The following is a 13,769-nucleotide window of genomic DNA, read 5'->3' as shown; positions in this document are numbered from 1 at the left end:
CATTGAAATAATGGGGATGATGGTATCCCAGAAAGGTAGAGGGTAGGTAGCAGTACCTAACCACCAGAGATAAGGTAGCTCAATTGTTACAGTTGGCAGGAGAAATAAAGTAGAATCAGAATGCTTTGATTTAAGTTTATTCAGGAAGACGCTGAGAAGCCCCAAATTTAAGTTTGTTGGTAGAACCAGCACCCAATCTCTTAACTTCCAAGCTGAGACTCCCCTTCATTGGTCTATACTTTACTTGGGTTAGAATCCATCAGATTGCCTTTGTCTGTACTTCTATTTTCAAGGCCACATTGATTTTACACATTTATATTCATGCATACTTATTCTTTCTCTCACACATGATCCATGGATAGAAAATAATGGGACAATATTATAACATACAAAAACAAAAATTGCAATCCATTATGGTAACTACATTTATGCTGCTTTCAAGCTACAATGGCAGAGTAGAGGAGTTGCAACAGAGTCTTGCGACTTATAAACCCTAAAATGTTTACTACCTGGCTTGACATAGAAAAACTTTGCCTGTTGCTGTTCTGAAAAATAAAAACACTACACATAAAGCTTAAGTTCCCTGAGCTCAGTCCTCTTTTTGTCAGTATAAATTCTATAATATATGGTTTTACCTTTGTAGATTACCTGTAGATTTGAATAATCTACAATTTCTCTAGTTGTAGGGAAGATGCGCAAATTTCCCAAAAGATTGGAATGACTCTCCTCAGGAGGTGGCTCCTTGCTTGGCCTCCCTTTTCAAAGGTATAGTTTTTTTCCTTTTTATTTTTACAAATTTGTGGGGTACATGTGCAATTTTGTAACATGCATAGATTGCATATTGGTCAAGTCAGGGCTTTTATTTATCGCCCAAATAATGTACATTTTACTCATTAATCAATTTCTCATCATCCTCTGACCACTCACTCCCTCATCCTTCTGAGTCTCCATTATTCATCATTCTACTCTCCATGTTTGTGTGAACACATTTTTTAGCATCCATTTATAAGAACTGGTGATATTTATGTTTGAGTGCCTGGCTTGTTTTACTTAAGGTAATGACCTCCAGTTCCATCCATATTGCTGTAAAAGACATAATTTCATGGTTTTTTATGGCTAAATAGAATTCCATCGCATTTTTTTCATCCATCTATTTGTTGATGGACACTTAGTTTGATTCTGTATCTTTGCGGTTGTGAATAGTGCTGCGATAAACATACGAGTTCAAGTATCTTTTTTGACATGTTGATTTCTTTTGGGTAGATACGCAGTGGTGAGGACTGCTGAGTTGAATGGTAGTTCTGTCTTTAGTTCTTTGAGAAATCTCTTTACTGTTTTCCATAGAGATTTCACTAATTTACATTCCCACCAGCAGTGTATTATAAGAGTTCCGTTTCCTCTGTATCTTCCTCAAAGGTGTACTTTTAAGAGTATAATTACTGCAGAGAACTTTTACAGGTCACTGACACAAGGCATAGTTACCTCTTGACAATTAATTAAGATGTAACCAATATGTGGAAGCTAAAAAACTTGATCTCATAGAATTAGAGAGTAGAATAGTTACTAGAGGCAGGGGAAGGACAGGAGTTTGGGGGAGTAGCCAAAGGTTGATTCACAGATGCAAAAGTCCAGCTAGGTAGGAGGAAGCACAATAGATTGGCTATAGTTATCAACTTTTTTTTTGTATATTTTCAAATAACTAGAGGAGTGGATTTGAATGTTCTCAACATAAATAAGTCATAAATGTTTAAAGTGATGGATATGCTAATTACCTTGATTTGATCATTATGCATTCATTATACATGTGTATCAAAATATCACACTGTACCTAAGAATATGAACAATCATGTGTCAACTAAAAATAATTGTGAAAACAAACAAAAAAAAGTTCTTAGAGTTTTGTTGTTGAGCATAGAAAACTAAATTTTCTTTTTCTTTAGAGACAGGGTCTTTCCACGTTCTTAGGCTGGATTTGAATTCCAGGTCTCAAAGTAACCTTTTGTCTCAGGCTTTTAAGTAGGTTGGACTACAGGCATGTACCATCATACCTGGCCTAAAATTTTGTATATTAAAAAAAGATGTAACTTTACTTTTCAATTGCTAACCTTCACTATGTTATAAAAACTCTTCCTCCACTAAAAAAATTAGTCAAGGAAGACCTTAATATTTAAAGACCTATTAATTTGTCAAATTTAAGAGTAATGCACATTCAAAGAACACAGAGAAATGGACAACATGCATAAGAAAAAATGTTCAACATCACTAATCATCAGAGAAATACAAATCAAAACCACGAGGAGATATCACCTCATATCCATTAGTATGGTCATTGTTAACAAAAAAAAACTCACAAAAGACAACAAGCGTTGAGGAGGATATGGAGAAACTGAAACCCTTGCACATGGTTAGTGTGAATGCAAAATGGTGTAGGTGCCATGATACTATGGAGAACAGTATGGAGATTCCCTTCATAATTAAAAATAGAACTACCATATAATCCAGGATTCCTAGATCTGGATATTTATCCAAAAGAATTGAAATCAGGATCTTGAAGAGATATTTGCACTCTCATGTTCATTGCAGCACTATTCACAATAGCCAAGATGTGAAAATAATCAAAATGTTCATTGACAGATGGATATATAAAGAAAATGTGGTATATGTACATAATGAAATATTATGCAGCCTTACTAAACAAGGAAATTCTGAAATATGTGATGGCATGGAATAATCTAGAGGACATTATGCTAATTAAATGAGACAGAGACAGAAGGACAAATACTGAATGATCTCACTTACATAAGGTATCTAAAATAATTAAATTTGTAGAATCAAAGAGTGGAATAGTGTAAGTTGGGTTGAGAAGAAGGGAGAATGGGGAGTCACTAGTCAACAAGCATAAAGTTTCAGTCAAGCAAAATAAATAAGCTCTAGAGATCTGCTATACATCATTGTACCTATGCTAACAATAATGTACAGTATAATTAAAAATTTGTTGAGAGAGTAGACCTGATATTAACTGCTCTTATCACAGAATAATTTTAAAAGTAGTGCACATTCATTATATAAAATTAAGATATAAAAAACTAAGAAGAAGAAAAAATTATAACTCTTTAACTTCATCACCTAAAGACAGCCATTGTTAACAATTTGGTTTCATTCTTAGCATTAATTCTAATTTTTAAAATTCTAAATAAATAAAATTGATCCATTCACCTTTTTAAAATTATTTCTAGTTTAGCCTCTAATGTACTATTTATACTGTATTTAGTCAAGAAAGAATTACTTGCCATCTACATCTTTTTCTGGTATGAAATGTAAGGTTGTATGTATTTTCCAAAAATCAGTAAACATATTCATATCTAGGACAGGCCATGACTTCCTAAATTACTAAAGTCATCCTGGAAATGAAGGTGTTTTGAAATTATTGGTATTTTTCATTATCCCACAAGTCTGGATGTTTACTACTGTGTTTCTTTTTTATTATTCATGTTTTAAAAACCTCTCAGGAAAACAGAAACATAAAAACCTCCTAGAATCCTTCTCTATTTCAGCGCCTCAGTCACCCCATGCCCTTGTCTAGCTCTTACGTTCTCTACAGAACTGCATCCTGGCTTCTTAATCCACTGAAGAGGAAATGCCATATTTGAATTCCTCCTGATGGACATAACAAGTGAAAATGTGCCCATCTTAAGACAGATTTCCAAAGCCTTTTCTCACATGATTAAACAAATATAGTGATTGAATAATAGTTTGATTCTTACTTTGGTCTTGCTTCCCTCTCCCAATATTATGTTTACATTTTAAAAGAGGCCTTCAATGACTATTGTCTTACTTCCCTATTTCTGCTGTAACAAATTACCACAAAATTTGTGGTTTAAACCCACACAAATCTATTATCTTACAATTCTGGAGGCGGGGCATCCAAATGGGTCTCACTAGGCTAAAATCAGGGGCTGACAGGGCTATGCTCCTTTCTGGAGGCCCCAAGGAAGCCTCTGTTTTCTTGTCTTTTCCAGTTTTTAAGGGTCTCCCACCTCCCTCTTCCATCTTCAGAACCAGCAATGTCCCTCTAAGTCTTTCTCACATCACATCACTTTAACTCTGACTCTTCTGCTTCCCTCTTACACATTTAAGTTTTCTTATGATTACATTGGGCCTTTGGATAATTCACGATAATTTCTCCTTTCTCCCTGTTGCACAGGTCTTAACTCAATCACATCTGCAATGTCCCTTTTGGCAGGTAAAGTATCATATTCATAAATTCTGGGGATTAGGATATGGATATCTTTAGTGGGGAGGGGTGCATTATTCTTAAATATGTTAACTCAGAACAGTGGATAGTATCTGAAATGAGAAAGAATCATTAGGGAGATACCATTTTCCTTCTGCTATTTCTCAATCATGCTAGTTTACTACTTTAGCTGTTAGAGTAATAAAATACCTTTCAGGAGTAAAATGACTATTCTTGCACACTCTTTTTCAGGGCTGCTCCAGGGAAAAATTGTGAAGCAGGATTTTGTTGGGCCAGTCAAATTTTTCCCTGCTCCTACTTCTTTCTCAGAACTCTGCTCACTTCTCTTCCAGTCTTATACTAATCCTGATAAGGTACTTTTGTAATAAGAACTAAAGAAATAACTCTTCTGAGGGTATTTTCATGTAATCAGAATGCTTCGAAAAGCAAAAGACTTCAAGACACAGACTGGAACTATAAATTACAAAATAATCAGGAATTAACCAGTAACTTATATTAAGTATTTCTTCATTATATGCTCTGCTAGTTAGGGAGGGAGGGATCCAAAGATAAGTGAGGTTCTGACATGTAAACTGTCAGGTAGTAAGGTAGTTCATGATACTTGACAGAATAATTAACATAAGCCACTATGAGAAACAGCTTGCAAGTTGCAGCGGCTTAATACAGAAATGTTTTATTTCTTACTGATGTCACAAACCAAAAGAGATCTGGTGGCTCTCCTAGGGGTTTTCTTCCCCAGTGTTGCATCAGAGACCCAGGTTCCTTCCATTGGGAGCTTCTATTTTCTAGGAAAACTTCCATATTCCCACCCCAGGTGCCCTCTGTTTGACCAGCTGACAAGCAAAGAGCGTGGAAGACCACATGGGATGTTTTAGGGGTCAGGCCAGAAAGTAAGGTATGTCACCACCCTACATTTCATTGGCCAAACTAGTTACGTGGCCTGACCTAGATTCCAAAGTTGGGGAATGTGACCTTCCTATTGTCTATGTCACATTCTTTAAAAGGAATCTGTCAGTCAACAAGATTTATTGATGATCAGCTTGGTGCATATAATTGTATTAGACACTGTGAAAGTAAAAAGAGAGTTAAACGTTCACATGCACAGATAGAGAAAATGGATTAAGGTAGGAAGTCTCGATTCATTCTGGTTAAGGCATTCGGGTCTCATTTAACCTTAGGAATAATGTATACATTATGGTATGTGTCATAACATGTTTTCTGGGTTCAAATGTATGCCCAGATTCCTCATAGACAATTGCAGACAGTCCTCCATGTTCAACAGCTGAAACAACAGAAGGAGGAGGGCCTCAACAGTGTAGGAAATTGAATATACCAATAACAGGTTAATTATTTTCATAAGCATAAAAACAGACTAAATGTTAACCAGTCAGAGGCAACTTAAAGGAGGATAGGATTAGGAATTTGGGATCTGGGATCTGGGTCATAAGAAAATTACGTAAAAGAACAGGAAACAAATGACAGGACATGTTGGTTGTCATCAAATTGGCAAAGAACTTACATAAAATAAAGAGGAAAATAAACCAGTGAGAATATTAAATACATAGTGACAGAATAGCTAGGGAAAAGCAAACATAAGTTAGAATTATCATGACCTCTTTTTGGTCACAAAAGACTTATAAATATATATGTTTTCAACAGATTTGGTGACCTCATAATTATGGAATGGGGGCAAATTAAGCAGCTGCTTGCCTTCTGAGGTTCAATTTTGCCCCTCCTCACTCTTAATTTTAAATGATTCAGATGATCTTGTAGCACAAAAATAGTCATAGGGAACTGATATTTGCTGAATGCTTATTATATGTTGGGTACCACACAGGAATTTAACCAAAAAAAATATGTTTACTATTTTAATTCTCAGGAGGATGTTCTGAGGCAGGCATGCTAATTTCTGTTTTAACAGAAGGGAAAACTGAGGCTCAGTGAAGTTGTGTGACTTGATGAAGGACACATTAATATGGTGGAACTGTATGTAGAAACCAGGTCTTTGAACATGGTTCATTGCTTTACATAATAATTCTGATATTAATATAATTGATGATTGTATCCTCTGGTCAATATATTGAGCATTTTATAAGGCATGTAAGGCAAACTAAAATATTGCTTACTTGAACTCTGAAAAAAGGTAAAAGAAAGGTGAAGTTGAAATATTGAAATGTATTGATTTTGGCACCAGAGAAAAAAATGTATACTTCTCTCATTCTGCTGTTCACATTTTATTCTCTTTTTCTTCCTTTCTAATTTATACCTTGCCAATTTCTAAAAAAGATGTGATGAAAGCTCCTTGGCTGACTCCCAGAAAATTTATAATGTAGTAAAATTATTTTCAGATTTCAACCTAAATAAATTGCTTGCCTTCAGATTGTAAAGAATCAACAGTATTGACAACTTAGAAAACAATCCACATAGGTGGTATGTATTTGTGCTTTATATGAATAGAACTATATTATGTGCATTTTGTATAACTTGCTTTTTTGTTTAAAACTATATCCTTTGGAGTCATCTATGTTGCTTTATGTAGCTGTAGTTCTTTAATTTTTACTATTGTATGTTTTTATGGTCCTAATAAAAAACACATAATTTTTTTTTCTTTTCTTTTTTTTTTTTTTTTTTTTTTTTTTGTTATTTAGTCTTTATTTCATAGTCATAAACTTAACCCAACTCTGCAATCCAGCTAGGCAGGGAAGGGAACAAGGAAAACATGGAACCCAAAGGGACCTGCAGTGAGAGCACAGATTTTAGGATACTGAGAGCAAATGGGGTGGAGGGGTGCTCTCCTGAGCTACAGAAGGAATGGTCTGGTGGTTAAGATAAAACACAAGTCAAACTTATTAAAGTTGTCCACAGTCAGCAATGGTGATCTTGCTGGTCTTGCCATTCCTGGACCCAAAGCGCTCCATGGCTTCCACAATATTCATGCCTTCTTTCACCTTGCCAAAGACCACATGCTTTCCATCCAACCACTGTCTTGACAGTGCAGATGAAAAACTGGGAACCGTTTGTGTTGGGTCCAGCATTTGCCATGGACAAGATGCCGGGACCTGTATGCTTTAGGATGAAGTTCTCATCATCAAATTTCTCCCCGTAGATGGACTTGCCACCAGTGCCATTATGGCGTGTGAAGTCACCACCCTGACACATAAACCCTGGAATAATTCTGTGAAAGCAGGAACCCTTATAACCAAATCCTTTCTCTCCAGTGCTCAGAGCACGAAAGTTTTCTGCTGTCTTTGGAAGCTTGTCTGCAAACAGCTCGAAAGAGACGCGGCCCAAGGGCTTGCCGTGACTGCAATGTCAAAGAACACGGTGGGGTTGACCATGGCTGATACTAGAAGGCTCCAGGCGGCGGCGGTGTCTGCAAAGCCATAATTTTTTTTTTCACGTACTCTGTAATATATAGTTGCATGACTTATGTAACCAAAAAGCCACTCTCCATTCTTAGATTACATTTAATAATATTTTATTATATGGTTATGATTAAACATCTTTTAATTTGAAATTAAATTGTGTTCAGGTGGATTAATTTTATTTTTTCCTAGAGTGCTTTCTAAAAACACAAAAGATGGATTAATCCAGATCTGTGAGCAGGAAGCAGGAAAGGTATAAAAGTGAGAAATCTGAGGCAGGGAGACCAGTTAGAACTTTATCACAAGTTCAAGAAAAGGTAACATAGGAATAAAAAGGACAAAAATGTGAGAAACTTTGGAGAGGAAGAACTTACTGTATTTAGTGAACAATTGAATATGGAAAGCAAGGTAAGTTAAATGTAAGTATTACTACAAGTTTTGAGCTGGATGACTCTGGGTTTAGGAAATAGATTACTTCAACTTTAAATTTATTAAAATTAATGTGGTTACAGGACATTGAAGTAGAGATTTAGGAAGTATTTGTATGTAGTTAACAAGTTAAATCTGTTAAAGGAATTGAAAAAAAAACTTTGCTGATTTCTCAATTCTTATTGTTTTATAAGAACTCTTTACATATGCTGGGCCAGGCACGGTGGTACATGCCTGTAATCCTAGCTACTTGGGAGGCTGAGACATGACAATCACTTGAATCCAAGAGGTGGAGTTTGCAGAGAGCCGAGATTGCGCCACTTCACTCCAGCCTGGGAGTGAATAGAGTGAGACTCTGTCTCAATAAATAAATAAATAAATAACAAAAAAAAGAAAGAACTCTACGTATTCTGGATACAAATCCTTCTCCCAGGAATATCTTCTGATTTGTTTCTTTGTGTTTGTTCACATTTAATATTTTTATTGGTGTCTTTTGAGGATCAAAAGTTCTTAATTTTTATATAGTCCATTTTATCAATAATTTCCTTTATGTTTGTTCATTTTATTTAGGAAATATTTCCGTAGTGAGGCCACTGAAAATATTTTCCTAGATTGTATTCTAGTTGTAGCTATTTTGCAATCACATATAGATTATTAATTCAACTGAAATTGATTGTTGTTTATGGTATTAGTTAGAGACACAATATCATTTGTTCCCCTTATAGATGCCCAATGGTCCCTTCCACAAATTTCTAGTACCACTTTGGTAATAAGTAACAAATGTATGAGTCTGTTTCTAAAGTCTTTATTCCATTTCTCTAATTATCAATCCATGTCAGTAGTACTTGATTTTAATTTCTTTTACTTTATAATAAATCTCGAAATCTAATAAGGAAAATCCACAAAGCCTTATTTTCTTCTTCCTCAATAGAAGAGTGTCTTAACAATTTTTTGACCTTTGAACCTAAATATACATTTTAGACTCAACATATTAATTTGTACACACACATACATAGGATAAAAAAACTGTTGAAGTTTTATTGGCACTGCATTGAATTTACATGTTAATTATAGAACTGGCATCTTTATGACATTGAGTCCTTTAGTTCGTGAGCATTGTATACCTCTATTTATTTAGGCCTTCTTTAATGTACGGAATTTCAGTTACAGTTTTATATTTTTTTTTGTCAGTAATGGTTTGGCAGAGTTTTATTATATTTATTTCTGAGTATTTTATAGATTTTTTAGTTTGAAAAGCTTCCTGTCCAACTCTGTATTGTTGGTATACAGAAATGCAATAGATTTTTACATGTTGATTTTTATATTCTGCAAACTTAGTAAACTGGTAAAAATGGTTTTATAAACAGGAGTTCCCCTGCACAACATCTCTTCTTTTGTCTTCTCTTAATTCTAAAAATCATCTGTAGATCCTGTTGGAATTTTTTTTAATAACATAATAATTTCACTTGCAAATAATGATAATTTAATTTATTCCCTTCTATTCTTTCTACTTTTATTTCCTCTTATCCCCTTTTGGTGTTGGCTAATAACACTAATTCAAGGTTGAAAAAATGGTTATTCTGATAATTTTTATGATCTGAAAAGGAATATTTTTACTCTGAAGTGCAATGTTCACTGGTAGTTATATTTGCAGATCCTCCTTATCAGGTAAGTAAATTTATTTAATTAAAAAAAAAAAATCAACCCTGAATTCTTGGCCTAGACCACAGGAAAAAGACAAAAAATGGAAAAAAAGAATCTATTGAGTTTTGGGTTTTCATTATTATTGATATGGTTGGGTTGTATGCTCACCCAAATCTCATCTGGAATTCCCACATGTTGTGGGAGGGTCCCAGTGGGAGGTAACTGATTCATGGGGGCAAGTCTTTCCTGTGCTGTTCTCATGATAGTGAATAAGTATCATGAAATCTAATGGTTTTATAAACAGGAGTTCCCCTGCACACGCTCTCTTCTTTTGTCTGCCAACATGTGAGATGTGCCTTTCGCCTTCTGCCATGATTGTGAGGCCTCCCCAGCCATGTGGAACTGTAAGTCCATTAAACCTCTTTCTTTTGTAAATTGCCCAGTCTTGAGTGTGTCTTTAATCAGAAGCATAGAAACAAACTATTATGATTATTATATTTTAATTAAAAAAAAATTTTTTTTAGACAGAGTCTCACTTTGTCACCCAGGCTGGAGTATAGTGGCACAATCTTGGCTCTCTGCAACCTCAGCCTCCCAGGTTCAAATGATTCTCCTGCCTCAGCCTCCCAAGTATCTGGGATTACACGTGCCTGCCACTATGCCTGGTTAATTTTTGTAGTTTTAGTAGAAATGGGGTTTTACCATGTTGGCCACGCTGGTCTGAAACTCCTGACCTCAAGTGATCCGCCTGCCTCTTCCTCCCAAAGTGCTGGGATAACAGGCATGAGTCACTGCATTCAGCCTTATATTTTAAACTTCTAAATGTTCTGTCCTTCTTCCTTTTCTATTCCTCCTTCCCTTCCTTATGCTCTTCCTTCTCTTCCCCTCCCTCTCCTTCCTTTGATCTTACTTCCTCCCTTCCCTCTCTCTCTCTGTTTCTTTTTTTAAAACCTCCTTTTGTCTCTTCTTATATTCTTTTCTTTTCCCTTTATATTTTCAGGTTTGGTTTTTTTTTTTTACATTTTAAAATATATTCAATATATTTTTTTATTTATTGTCTTATAATTCCAATATCTGAAGTCTTTATATATCTAACTTTGCTGTCTGTTGCTTTTGCTACCTCTCACCCAAGGTGACTTGCTTCTTTGTGCATTTTGTAAGTTTTAACTATTAGTTTGTTTCTTGAAATTTTATCTGTTGAATGTTTCTGAGCACTACGTTAATAATTTATACCTCAGTGACTATTTGCATTTGTTTCTGCTGAACATTGGTGGCTGGGAGAGGAGAGTCTACCAACACAGAAACATTTTAAATTTTCTTCTCTGAGGTTTTTTAATATCCCCAGGTAGTATGAGGTTGGGCTATAAGCTCAGGTGAGAGTCAGCGTGTGCAAATGAATCCCAAGGGGGCAATTTTATGTTTCCTTCTACCCAAGACCATATTTTGTAATAAACAATGTTTATTTGTAATAAAACATTATACAAAATGTTTTGAGAAGGCATGCAATGTGAATACTTTTTAACTTCTAAGAGTCCTTTTCTTCTTACACATCAAAGCATTTAAACATAATTTTTATTATTTTAATTATTTTCAGTGGGAGGGTTGGTCACATTTCCAGTAAATGTGTCATATTACTGGAAAATGAAATTTTAGAGTCTTCGAATATTACTACAATAAATTTAAGATTGTCATGGAAAGAATGGGGGGTCCTTTATGAATATGAGATAGTATAAATACAAGATTGTAGACTAGACATTTATTTATACATATATATGTATGTATATTTACTGGGCCCTCTATTATGTGAGATGTTGTGTTATTCTGCAGAAGATACCAATAATTATATTGAAAGGTTTCTGGATGTCAAAAACTTTATGATATAAGCAATACATTCAGTAAAATGCTATAAATTAAATGTTCACACCTAACTGGGGAAATAAAGCAAAGCTTTTTTGAAAAAGATGATATTTTATCCCAATCTATAGGATAGACACAAGGGGATGAGTAGAAGGTCTTTCCAGGTAGAAGGATCAAAGAGCATGAACAAAGATATAGAGATAAAAAAAAAAATGGACTGACTTTAGACAACAGTATGTTTGGCTGAATTCTAAGTGATTTTAAAGAAACAGTTAATGATAAAAATGAAAAGCCAGACTGAGGCTAGAGCATGAAGGGGCCAGGTATTCTAGGATAAGCGATTTGAAGTTGAATTAGTAGGGGAACTAATTTATTATTTAATTTATTATTTAAATAAATATATTATTCAGTAATATAATCTCAAAAACAAAATATATTTAATATAATGTTATTTAGTAATAATTTGAGTTATCCAGAGATGCATAAACCTGTCAGTTTTATGCAGTCCACGATGTGTCATTTATGAAAGACTGATAGTAGAGTCAAAACTAGCAGTTAAACTCTCGCAATTATAAACACAGGGAAAATGAGAATGAGACAAAGCATGGGAGTATGAAACAAGTAAAATAACTCTATTTATTACTTTGTAAAGCTGTTTTATTCAGTTTCTGCTGTGAATAGCTTCCATCTTTGATGATGGCTTGATGTTGTTTACGTAATTACTTTCTTCCATTGCTTAGAAAACATTCATTTCCTGAATAGATTTGGAAACACATCTTCTTCTTTCTTCCTCTGAGTAAGATTCAAACCTGAGTCATAACCCTAAAATCACAAATATTTAGGAGCTCTCCCCCACCAACCTCCACTTTTTTAAATAAAAAGAGGTAGGTTGGCTCTTGTTCAAATCATTTTGGTAATTTTATTTTTTTAGGTTAGATATTAATAAACTTTGTAGGCCACCTCATTTTGTTAACAACAACAACAACAACAACAACAAAAGAATCATTAAATGCCAATCAGGATATGTGGTATCAAAACTGAAGGTCTACTTTACGAATGCTAAGGATCATAAAATAATCAAAGGAATACGAATAGGCATACTACAAACTGATAAGGTAATTTTTATTTCTAGACCGAGGAAAAATGAGAACGTGTATCTTTCTCCATTTTATTACCAAAACCTCATTAGGATCTGGCCAATGTGTGAAGTGACACAGCTGAGTCTTTCTCAGGCAAAATACATCAACATTATAAATGAAACTTGGTCTGAATCTATCTCAAGAAGCATTTTCTCTCAGAGGTATAGGAAGAATTACATTAGCAGTACAGTTGTTAAGCTCTGTTGTATAAATCTGTTTTCGAAAAGGAAAGTGACCTTTTTTTAATCTCTCAGAGGGATAATAGCACTACAGATATATTTAAAATAAAACTAATTGGGACAGGACAGTAGCAGTAACACCAGCTTTACAAAAATACTTGGGGGAAATTGGTATTCAGTTAGAAAATATAAAGCATTTTAAACAAAATATTTTATAATGGTCGATTTAGATGTATAATCTTTATTTCTTCTTAATCAAACAGCTTCATCATCTTTCTGTTTTAGGTTGTAGATAGGGAATAGAGACCAGAAATATACTGTTGAAAAATGTCGATTTGATACTGCTTTGAAACATGGCCACAGTTTAGGACCTAAATGCCTCAATAATATGTGTAACTATTGTAATTCTTCAATTGTCAGAGTTATGTATTTTGATATACCTGACACCTGGGTGTTTCCCAGAAAGCAATGTCAAAACAAAATGAAACAAAACAAAAAATCCACTCCCTGGCTTCTGTGCTTCTTAGTAGTCATTACCTTTGCAAGGGATAATACAGTTATATGTGGTAGCATTCAGATACTTGCATTTTAATGTTAAGTTTGAAACCCTAATTTTGCTTTTAGCTGTTTTACAGTTCTGTATAACACCGTAATGCAGAACTGAAAGAACACATTATTTTATACAAAGAAGAGCTAGTAAATGCCAAAAATGAAATCAAACGTAGTAGAAAATTGCCAAATCTATTGTCTATATTTTGGCATTTTAAAGCCAGAAAAGACTGCATGACAGATTTGTGGTCTTAAAGAATTATTATTCAGGTGCCAAGCATCTATCTATCAAAAGCTTCTGGATAACTTTTGAGAGAAGGTAATTCACTTGCATTGATGAATAATTCAATTA

The 13,769-nt window shown here is 34.4% G+C and overlaps 1 pseudogene across 1 annotated transcript; it reads right to left on the bottom strand.

Annotated features, from left to right (window-relative positions):
- Nucleotides 1–7,029: 7,029 nt before the first annotated feature.
- On the bottom strand, nt 7,030–7,608 carry LOC116550431 (annotated as a pseudogene). Its single transcript, XR_004268403.1, has one exon. The product of XR_004268403.1 is annotated as a peptidyl-prolyl cis-trans isomerase A-like (transcript).
- Nucleotides 7,609–13,769: the final 6,161 nt, after the last annotated feature.

Source organism: Sapajus apella, unplaced genomic scaffold (genome assembly GCF_009761245.1).
Source record: "Sapajus apella isolate SASKATOON/1434 unplaced genomic scaffold, GSC_monkey_1.0 scaffold7, whole genome shotgun sequence".
Classification (NCBI taxonomy): domain Eukaryota; kingdom Metazoa; phylum Chordata; class Mammalia; order Primates; family Cebidae; genus Sapajus; species Sapajus apella.
The sequence above is the reverse complement of the archived record's forward strand: the minus strand, read 5'-3'. Positions and strand labels throughout refer to the sequence as shown.